This window comes from Cavia porcellus, unplaced genomic scaffold (assembly GCF_034190915.1).
Source record: "Cavia porcellus strain 051 isolate PalLab524CR breed Dunkin Hartley unplaced genomic scaffold, mCavPor4.1 scaffold_14, whole genome shotgun sequence".
Classification (NCBI taxonomy): domain Eukaryota; kingdom Metazoa; phylum Chordata; class Mammalia; order Rodentia; family Caviidae; genus Cavia; species Cavia porcellus.
Window position 1 is genome coordinate 71,947,469 of NW_026947497.1, and position 11,300 is coordinate 71,958,768.

The following is an 11,300-nucleotide window of genomic DNA, read 5'->3' on the forward strand; positions in this document are numbered from 1 at the left end:
AAAACAAAGATTCTAACCTATATAAGCAAAAAACTAACATATTTTATATTTAAATACATGTATTATGTGCTCATGTCTGTGCTATATCCCATGTCCACTGAACTTCTGTGTACTTACATTTCTCTTTCTGCTGCCCTGTCTTTTAATGTATTAATAAAAAATATAGAACCAAAAGAAAACAAAACAGGATATTTCACGTTTAGTCAATTTTTCAGTGAAATCCTTTTCTTTTTCATTTGATACCTCCTGACCCTCGCTTTTACTGCTGAATTTCTATCACCATTCTGGTCTTCTGAGCTTTGACCAGAATGACACTTCAACCTTTGCATACAGTACTAAGAACTTCTCTAGCCTTCACTTTTAAACTCTTCCAAACTCCCCCAATACAGCAATTTCTAAGGCTTCCAAACCACATGGTCTATTACACTAACAACCTTGGCCCTACATCTGGTATCATTTTTCTATATGCTCACTTTTCCTGTTGTCGGGACAAATTACCCAAAACCCAGAAGTTAAAGAAAGAGAGATTTACTTAGCTCATAATTTCAGAAGATCCAGTCCATAGTTGCCAGGCACATCATGGCAGAAGGGCATCCTACTTAGCAAAGCTGTTTAGCTCATGGTAGATAGGAAGGACAGCAAGAAACAGAAGGGATGGACTAAGGAATCAGGTACAGACCCAAAGTTACAACCAGGTGATCCACTGAAACACACCCAGAGATGTACTCCTCTAATCCTCTTGGACAGCTCCGATACCAGTCAATATGAAAATTCAGCTTAATCACATTTATATGTGATCTTTCACATCAGAAACTATTTTTATTCATATGAATTTATCTTTAATATGTAATATCTGGTTCAGTCTCCAAATGTGATACAATGCTTTATCTCATAGTTTGCACAGATATAAAAAAGATTGTTCTTGTAAAACCTTAGTTATATAAACAAAAGACATCTCAAATTTAAAGCCTAATTTTTTATTTTAACTTAGTGTCTAATAATAACAAAGATAAGCATTGCACTTTAAAACTAACAATGAAATTTTAGTGCAGTAAAATTTGTGTGTGTGTGTGTGTGTGTGTGTGTGTGTGTGTGCGTGTGTGTATGCTTATAAATTTGCCTGTTTTGAAAGTTTTTTCCATCAGGCTTCAAAAAGAACCTATATGTATTTCTCTGTCATTGTCCCATTCCACGTCCCTGAGAAATTAGTTCCTCCCTATAAGTACTAGTACATTTTAGTTCTTCCAAATAAGTACTATTTAGAAATAATATTTAGATTGTTGAACAGAAGTCTTATAAGTCATATAAATCTTAACATTATCTTCTTCTTACTAACAGCAACCTCTACTTTGGATTCTGTTAGAACCAGGACTGCAAGACATGTCTCCTCCACAGCTAGGAGGCCTCTGTGCTGTTCCCCACTCCTTTTGCACAGTTTATGTGAGTATTTGACATAGCAAGAAATACATATTTCTTTGCACTTTGTATAAATATGATACTTTAAAAATTCAATAAACTTACTTTCTTATAAGGAAAAGTAGCCTACAACACTACCTCTCTATCTTCTACATATTATTTACTTCTTTTTTATATTCACTTTACATCTCTCCTCTAATCTGCACTAGGCAGGTCAGTAATGATGGTGTTTTCTGCTTGAATGCAAATAAATCACTTATTTGAATGCCCCCGAAAGGAGTTCATTTGTTCAAATAGTCGGTATTCTGACTCTGTTAGAGAATTCCAGACCTATACTTGCACTTTCTTTTAAATCATGTTTTTCCCTGTTCACCCCCACATGCCCTCTCAAGCCTTTCCAAGTGAGCAGTGACTGCCAAGTCTTAGCCTTCACCTCCTTCAAGTTGTTATGTATTCTGCACTCTGGTAACCAGTGACACTGTCCCAAACCTGAGGATACACTGGCCTAAATAAATAATAAGCAGGGGAAGCTGACAACCGGTTTGTTTTACCATTGTTCTTGAGAGCATGAGGTAATGCTACTTATTCAACTAGTGTTGCAAGTGGACAACAGACATGTGGAGAATATCAGCGGTGAGAAATGAGGGAAGTCCTACCCAGACCAGCAGCAGAGTCCAGCTTTACACAACAGAGGCTTCTAAAAGGTATGTGAGGAAGACTTTTAATGTTCTCTTCAGATCAGTACTTAACTGCTCATTGACAAAACACCTATACATTCCCTTATCCTAGGTGGTAAAACACATGCCTTCTCCCTCCTGGAATGCCGAATAGGATCAATATCATTAATTCACAGCTTGCTCTACTGGGATTGCTTATTTTCTAACAAGTGATAGAGGAAGAGGGGGGAAATAAGCAGAAATTAAGCTGGTGTACTTAAATCAACATTGAGTTATTATCACTGATTGACAAATACTATCTACTTAGAGTTTCAAGATCCTTAGAGAATTATTTTCTCAAAGTTCTTTTCTAAATTAATTCAAGGTATTTAGTAGTAACATTGGATGTTTAGAACTAAGTGGGATGATAACACACTGAAAGGGTGACCAACTGCAACAGTGTATAACATACACTTATGCTATACACCTGTATGTAAACATGGATATATGTATACATATACATAAAAAGTATACATGCTAAATACATGTGTTTAAATAACATATACAATGAAAAATGATATATAATCCCCATTAATCTCACTGTGTATCTTACATTTCCTTTTGAGATATGATTGGCAAGTTCAAGTTCACCAAAGTTCCTTTCTGCCTTAACTATAATTGACCTTTAAGACTTGAAGATGGAGGGGCTTCCAGTAAAGATGGCAGATAGATAAGAGCAGAATACAGAGGCTCCCTGAGACAGACAACTCAGATGCCAAAATAACACAGCATGAGTAGTTCTGGACAGAAGGAAATGGATTCTCTAAACCCAGGAAGAAACTAAAGTGAAAAGAATCAGTCAAACATGAAGTTCCAGGGCTACTATTGAGGCAGCTAAGATTCTATGCTCTCGCACACACAAATTCCTGCCGCTTCTACTCACCAGAACCGCAGTTGCACTGAAGTGCAGTCATGATGAAGTTGGAGGTCAGTGAGCCCAACAAAGACTGGAGCCTGCAAGGGACCTGCATTGACCTACGGTGAGTGCTGGGGATAAAAACCTTCCACGGGAAAGGGGTACCCAAAGGGATGACATTTTGGAATTGGGCAGGACTGGCAAGAACAAGGGACAGCAGTGACTTCAGTTCCCTTACCAGACAAGATTGGTAGGATATGCTTGGCCTGGGTTGTGCCCTGGGCTAAGACCCAATAAGTTGTCCCAAACCAATTTCCTAGGTGCAGCTCACACTAACCCAGTGAAGGCAGGTTAACTGACCTGGAGGCGAGGGCCCAGCATATGCCGCCCCTGTTTGCACCATAATAGCACACTGGAGGGGCAGGGTCACCTAGCCAGCACACTTCAGAAGAACCTTAACCAACAAAGAAAGAGACGGAAGCCTCCTCTATATGCCTGTATGGAAGACACAAAAATATGAGAAGAGGAGCCCCCAACCCTGAGAACAATGATCCAGGAAAGGTAAATACAAAAGAGATTGAGGACAGCAAACATGCAATAACAGACATGGCATCAGAGGACATAAAGAGATATCTTTGGGACCTCATAGACAAGTTCAAAACTAAAATATTTAACCAAGTAATGCAAGATATAAATAGATTAATAAAAGAAATGCTAAGCACCTCTCAAGAAGACACAGACAGAAGAATGGAGGAACACAAAAAAAGGAGACAATCATTTGATGAAGAATATAAAGAAAACATAGAATACACGAAGCAAATTCAAAGAGATTACCAAGAAATTAAAAACTCCATTGAAAGCTGGCAAACCTGCTTGTAAGAAACAAAGGATAGATTATCCAAACTGAAAGACAGGTTAGCAATGTGGAATTATGAAAGGTGAAACTTCTTAAAAATAACAAGGAAACAAGCAGCAACAATACAAAGGCTACCAGATGACAAGAGGATCTATAACTTGAGAATAAAGAATGTGACTGAAGAAGCTGGGATACAAACAAAGAAACTCAAAGGTTATTCACAGAAATAATTAAGGAAAACTTCCCAAACACGGGAAAAGGAAATGATACTCAGATGTATGAGGAATACAGAACTCCAGCCACCTACAACCAAAAGAGAGCCACACCCAGGCATATAATAATCAAGATCCCAGAAATTCAATATAAGAACAGAATATTAAAAGCAGTCAGAGAAAAGAAAGAGATTACCTGTAAAGGAAAACCCATCAAACTCACAACAGACTTCTCAACACAGACCATCAAATCAAGAAGAGCTTGGAGCAAAGTATTCTAAGTCCAGCAAGAAAATAACCTCCAGCCCAAACTGATGTACCCTGAAAAACTGTCTCTAGAAATTAGTGGAGAAACAAGATGCTTCCAAGACAAACAGGAACTGGGGGAATTTGTGACCACCAATACAACTCTACAGAGAATAATGAAGGACATTCTAGAGAGAGAGAAAAGTACTAGGATTCCAGGAAAAGTGGCAGAGAGGCCTCAATGAATGGATCAGAAAGTGTAATGAAGAAGAAAAGCAGACAATTAATGGCACAAAAAGAGCACAACAGAAATGAGGCAGAGAAGATCGGCTATGATCTCTAATACAGAAGGCTTTGATACACGGAAAAAGAGACAGAGAGAGAGAAAGAGAGAGAAACAGTAGAAAAGGAGGTAGGATCCACCAAAATGCTCTTTATAGGAAATATAATTAATCTGAAAAAGGGTTTATGGACCGAAAATCAAATATGAGAAAAGAATGCTCTATGTGACGGGGAACCAGAGCATAATAGGGATGACTCAACCAGTATTTGTAGATAGGTTGGAAAGACAGGCTTTAATAGGTAAAGGAATACAACTGGAGATCTAGTTCAGGAAGGGAAAGGTTTGGCATAACTAAGGTAAATAGCAGGTTTCCCCCACCCAATCTAAAAACAGATAGTGTTGGTGAGACCCAAAAATGCACAGTGCACCCTGGGGGAATGAAAGGGGAGAAATAGTCTTTAAAAAGATGGTAGAGGATATTGTTAATAATGTATCTGGATTTAAAACCCACATTACTCACACCACTCTACTTAGATAGATTTTATTCTGTCTCAGTTTGTCTACTTGCACTAGATCTAAGGGCACAGATAGCTATCCCAAAAATAACAGGATATAGTACACTAATAACCTTTAATTTCCTATTAACTTAATCTGGAACCCTGTACAACATATACTGTTTTATCATGACTGATCTTAGTTAAATCTGGTTTGTTTGATTACTGTTTGGTATCAACAGATTTTATTCAAAACTGTTATGATTGATCATATCAAGTCTGAGAGTATAGGCAACTACACTGATGATGACAAGATTCACTATGATACCTGGTCTGGTTTGATTATTACCTGTTTTTGAAGTTTTATACTATCTACAAAGTTTTGTTTTTATTAATATTGTTTTGTACTGTAAAATATTCAATTTTACTGTGTCTGATGATACAGATAATTCTATTGACATTAACAAGAGACAACATAGTAACCGTTGTAGAACTCCTTGTACAGTGGTTTATATATCTTTTTCATTTCATATGTTTATAGGAATATGTTTTGTTTTGTCTTGCTTTGTTTTGTTTCTCCCTCTAATATAGAAAGGATAGAAATACATGTTAAGGGATGGAGCTAAGATGGAAGATAGATAACAGCTGGCTACAGAGGCTCCCAGAGATAGTCAACTTAGAGCTCATAATACAACATGGGGAGCCTCTAACAGACAGAGAGGAATTCTCTCATCCCAAGAAGAAACTAAGGTGGGAAAAACCAATCAAACATACACTCTCAGTCAGCTGCACCACTGTGCAGCCCTGAGCACCTCCGGGCCCTCCAGCGAGACAGGTCATCGCCATGCCGCTGCCTCCAGCCACTGTCTCCAACTCTGTTGCCAGGGGCCTGCCAGAGGCTGGGAGAATGAAGCAACTCGGCACCCCCTGGCTGCCCCCACCACCTACACCACTGCCACTGCCGCTGCCCCCTCCCCAGATCCAGGCCCTGTCCTAGAAGGCAGGAGGAAGAGGGCACGTTGCGGCATCATGGGTATGGGACCAGACCTGTTGGGACACATCGCCACCGTCGCACTTACCCCTCGCATGATGACACGAGCTTGCGGGCCCCCTCCGCCAGAGAGCCTCCAAAGTCCCCATGCAGGTGAGTGTGTCTTCATCACCGCCAGGCCTGCGGGACCAGAGCCCCATGGAGCCACCACCATGAACAGAGCCCAGAGAAGCTGCTTCTGAAAACACCTTTTCAAACAATAATCAAAAATACAGAACCAGAACTTTCTGGTTTCCTTCCAACATTGACCAGCTTCAGGGAATTGGACCTGCCTGCCTGCGCCCTGAACTCTGGACTGGGCAGCCTGGGGTGAGTGTCCTCACACCATTCTGAGCCCCTAGGAGGGAGTTTAAGATACCTCAGATAACAGCAAATTGGGGAGGGCAGCAAAACCCCAGTCAGCACACTTCAGAAAGACCCTGAGCAATATGAAGAGGACCAGAGATCCTCCAGACCCACCTATCTAAAAGAAACCAGAAACATGACAAGAGATAGAAATTTTAAAAAAGCAAACCTCCAACCAATGACCCTGGAAAAATAAGCCTAGGAGAGATAAATACCGAAGAGAAACAGTGCAGTAATCATGCAATATTAGATACAGCATCAGTGGACATAAAGAAATAACTTTATGACCTCTAGACGAATTTAAAACTACTTCCAATCCAAGTGAGGCAAGACATAAAAAGATTAATTAAATAAATGATAAGCCCCTCCCAAGAGAACACAGATGGGAAGAATGGAGGAACTCAGAAAGGAAGACAAACCTTTCTGAAGAATATAAACAAAATCTTGAATACATGAAATGGATCCACGGAGATTACCAGGAAACTAAAAACTCTATTGAAAGTTGGCAAAATGCCTTGACAAAAACTAAAGTTAGCCTTTTCAAACTTAAAGAGAGATTTATGGTGTGTGATTGTGAAAGAAAAGATCTCTTAAAAACAACAAGGAACCAGGAAAAAACAATACAAAGGCTAGAAGACGAAAAGAAGATTCATAACTTAAGAATAAAATACGTGAGCTTCAAAGCAGGAGTAACTAAAAATGAACTACAAAGACTATTCACAGATATAATTAGGGAAAGCTTCCCAAGCATAGGAAAAAGAAATGATATCCAGATAAAAGAGGCATACAGAACTCCAGCCACCTACAATCAAAACAGATCTATACCCAGACATATAATAATCAAGAGTCCAGAAATCCACCACAAGAACAGCATGTTAAAAGCAGCCAGAGAAAAGAATCAGATTACCTACAATGGAAAAATTATCAAAATAATGACAGACTTATCAACACAAACTCTCAAATCGAGAAGAGCCTGGGGGGAAATAGTCCAAGCCCTGAAAGAAAATAACCTCCAACCAAGACTGATGTACCTGGAAAAACTCTCCCAAAATTAATGGAGGAACGAGATATTTCCAAGACAAGGAGCAACTGTTGGAGTTCATGGCCACCAACCCAACCCTACAAAAAATACTGAAGGATATTCCAGAGAGAGAGATTGGAAAAAATACCAGGATTCCAGCAACAGTGACAGAGAGGCCTCAATGAACGGGGCAGATAGTGGAATGAAGAAGTAAAGTGGACAAATTATGACAGAAGAATAAAATAGCAGAAATGAGGCAGAGACAGTAAGCTACAATCTTTAATATATAGATAGGCCTGATACACTAACAAAAAAAAAGAAACACAAGCAGAGTAGACTAGGAGGCAGGATCCTTCAAGGTGCTCTGAATAGGAGATACACTCAACTTGAAAGAGGATTAATAAACTGAGTCAAAGATGAGAAAACAATGCAATATGTGACAGGAAACCAGAGAGAAATAGGGACAACTTGTCCAGCAGCTGCAGATAGACTGGAAAGCTATGACACTTTTGGGCAATGTAAAACCACACAGCTGGAAGGAAGAATAATCTTGTGACTTTAGTAAGTAAAGGAGTACAGCTCAAGATCAAGCTCAGGGGTAAAAAGGTTTAGCAACACTCAGATAAATAACAAGTTGGTCCCCTAATCTAAAAACTAAAAGAGCTACTGGGACCCAAAGTATACAAAGCACCCTGAGAAAAGGAAAAGCGAGAATTTGTCTGAAAAAGGAAGGCAGAAGACACTGTTAATAGTATATCAGGATTTAAAAGTCACTGTAGTCTTACCGCTCTGTTTAGTTTGATTATATTTTGTTCTGGTCTGTCTACTTATATTAGATTTGAGAGCACAGACAGCTAACCCTAAAATAGCAGGTTATACCATGTTAACTATCCTTAATTTCCTATTAACTTAAACTGAAACCCTGTGATACTTACATTGTCTTACTATGACAGATCTTATTTGAAGCTGGTTTGTTAGACCACTGTTTAGCCTTCACTGTTCATTGGAGTTTGGTATCCTTGATAGTATCAAGTCTGGGAGTGGAGACAACTATTCTGAAGACGACAAGATGTAAAAGATATCCATTCTGGTTTTGATTATTAACTGCTTTCAAGTCCTACAATGTCTTCAAAGTTGTGTTTTTATTAAAATAGCTATGTAATGTTATGTTTAACTATATTATGCCTGATGATGTGGACAATTCTATTGAAAATAACAAGAGAAAGCATCATAACTACTGTAGATCAGCTAATATTGTGGTCCTATATGTCTTTTTCATTTCATGTTTTTCTAGGAATTTATTTTGTTGTCTTGTTTTGGTCTGTTTTTCCCTATAATACAGAAAGGATAGATATACATGTAGAGATTCACACATGGGAAGAATTTCTAAACTGTTTTCAGGAACAGATTATATAACACACAATGTAATGAACAGATGCTCTGAAGAAGAAGAGACACTAAGAAACCCAGTGCTAATTCTGTAGTGTTATGATATGAAATCTAGCAATACTATCATTCACTGTTCAGAGTGATATTATGTTCAATTTCAGCATAGGTAAAGATAAAGACAGCTACTATGAAGAGACTGAGAAACATTATGGTAGACATTATTGACTTCCCCAAAATCAGGTCTTGAAGACCTAAAAAGCCTTCATCATCCTGTAATAATCTGATTAGTTCTATAATGTTCAGTATATATTCAATGTGTGTGAAGATGGGGACAACTATTTGGAAGAAAACTAGAGAAAATAAGATAGACAGTGAAGATCTCCAGTAGACTTGCTTTGAAATATATATTTCTTTAAATTGTTGCCTTATAAACTGTTTTGTTCTGTTTAATCTTATCCTATTTAAGATAAAAAAAACAAGTGTGTAGTACTGATAATCATATTACTAAGTTCTTGTTGGATTATTGAGTAGAACTGTTTGCAGTGTCATTGTTTGAATATCACTTTGTATGCTTTAATTTTGTAACTAGAGAAACTATTTCTAAGATGACGGTATGTAACTTATCGACTGGTGATTTCTTACTGTTTATTTTTCTGAAATTCTGTATTGTTTCTACCCTTTTTATCTGTTTTTTTCTTTAAATAAAAAATACGTATTAACACTCATGCATGCGTACAACCTACAGTTTACGAGAACTGATCTTACAATGCATAATGAAATGAACAAATACTTTGAAGAATGATAGATACTACAGTATCCAGTGCTGATCCCATAGTGTCATGATGTGAAATTCAGCAATACTATTATTCTTTTTTCAGAGTGATTATAGCCTGCTATGGTTTGTTTAATCTCAACATAAATGAAGATATGGATAAGTGCATATATATTTTAAGTGTATAGGATTGATAACTGTATTACTAAGTTTTTGTTGGATAGTTGAGCAGAACTGGTTGCAGTCTTGCTGTTTGAATCCCCACTTTGTATGTTTCACTTTTGTATCCTGAACAATTATTTGTAAGAGGACAATATATAATCATCAATTAGTGGTTTCTTACTGTTTATTTTTTCTTTGAAAGTATATATAATTTCTACCCATTTTCTGTTCTGTTAATATAAAAAAAAAGACTTGAAGAGGATTATGTTCTACAAGTAATCCAAGGAGAAAGCTGATATAAGATGGTATGCAGGAAATGTCTTCATGGAGGAAGACATTAAGCAGTGTAGGGAGGTAAACAGAATGTGCTACAGTCAGTGAGCTAGATGACATCTGAAAAAGATGAATGTATATTTAAAACTGCATATGTTTCATAGAGTTGGCAAGTAAATGGCCTATTCTTTGCACTAAATGGAAACCAGAACAGTGTCAGGATATCTTTGAGAATTAGCCCTATCCCAAATTTCTCCCAAGAAAGAAGTCACACTGAAACACTGTATACCTGATTGTAGCACTGGGAAAACCAAAATTATTGGAATCAGGGCAATCAGAGTTCACCAGGAGTGTGTGTCCAACTTGTTTCATCATCTTTGATAGACCTGTTGAGCACCTCTTAGGTGATTTTTAACTCTGAACGATGTCTGCAAGTTAAATAAATCTCTTTGATAAGTATTTTCCCTCTGTGTTCTGTTTTTCACCAAACTAAATTTGGAAAGGGTACAAGATGAGAAATATTTTAGAAAAAATAATGAAGAGGTCATCAAATGCATAGCTCAGGAATGATTTTCATGATATATTTACAAGTTAAAATCAAATTACAGAGGATAGCAAACTTTAAAATTGTGAATAGACTCAATATATAGATCTAGCAAACTATATATGTGCATTTGAAATTGATTCTTGGTGACATTACAGGAAGAAAATTTGTAAGAAGATGCCATTAGAATACTAAAAGTAAGAAATAAAGAGACAACATGGGTTGAATTAGTTGTAACAACAAAGTTTGAATTGTATTTCATATAATCCCTAACTTTATAAATGTAAAATTTTACTACACAATGCCAGAGATGAATAGAAGTATGGAAACAACATTGAATCTAATTAGAAATCCGCATAGGTCATTCTTTTGGCTGTTGACCCACCAGCTGTTATGTCCAAACGCAAAGCAAAGAAGCTCTCACCAGTCAGTAAAGGTACACCAAACTGAAATGAATCAGTGTATTCTTAGACACAAATTTAAGAGTAGGGATTAAACCTAACCGGTGCAGAACACAGGGGAAGGGGTAGCTGGTAGAATTCTTCCAGAAAGCCTGATTCCACTTGTTGATTTGTGAATGTGTAGTGTGGAAAACCTTAGGTCAGGAATAAAATCTTTGATCTTGGCTCCTACCGAAACAATTACAGAGTTATACTTCATCTCA

General features: G+C 37.5%; 1 long non-coding RNA gene across 2 annotated transcripts; it reads left to right on the plus strand.

The window, feature by feature from the left end:
* The first annotated feature begins 1,872 nt into the window (after positions 1-1,872).
* On the plus strand, positions 1,873-9,988 carry LOC134478773 (uncharacterized). 2 transcript variants are annotated; one of them, XR_010051670.1, is made up of 3 exons: positions 1,873-2,120; positions 3,019-3,112; positions 5,671-9,988. It is a non-coding gene; the product is annotated as an uncharacterized LOC134478773 (long non-coding RNA). The 2 variants fall into 2 exon arrangements; XR_010051671.1 differs by having other exon boundaries at positions 8,450-9,988.
* The last annotated feature ends 1,312 nt before the right edge of the window (positions 9,989-11,300 follow it).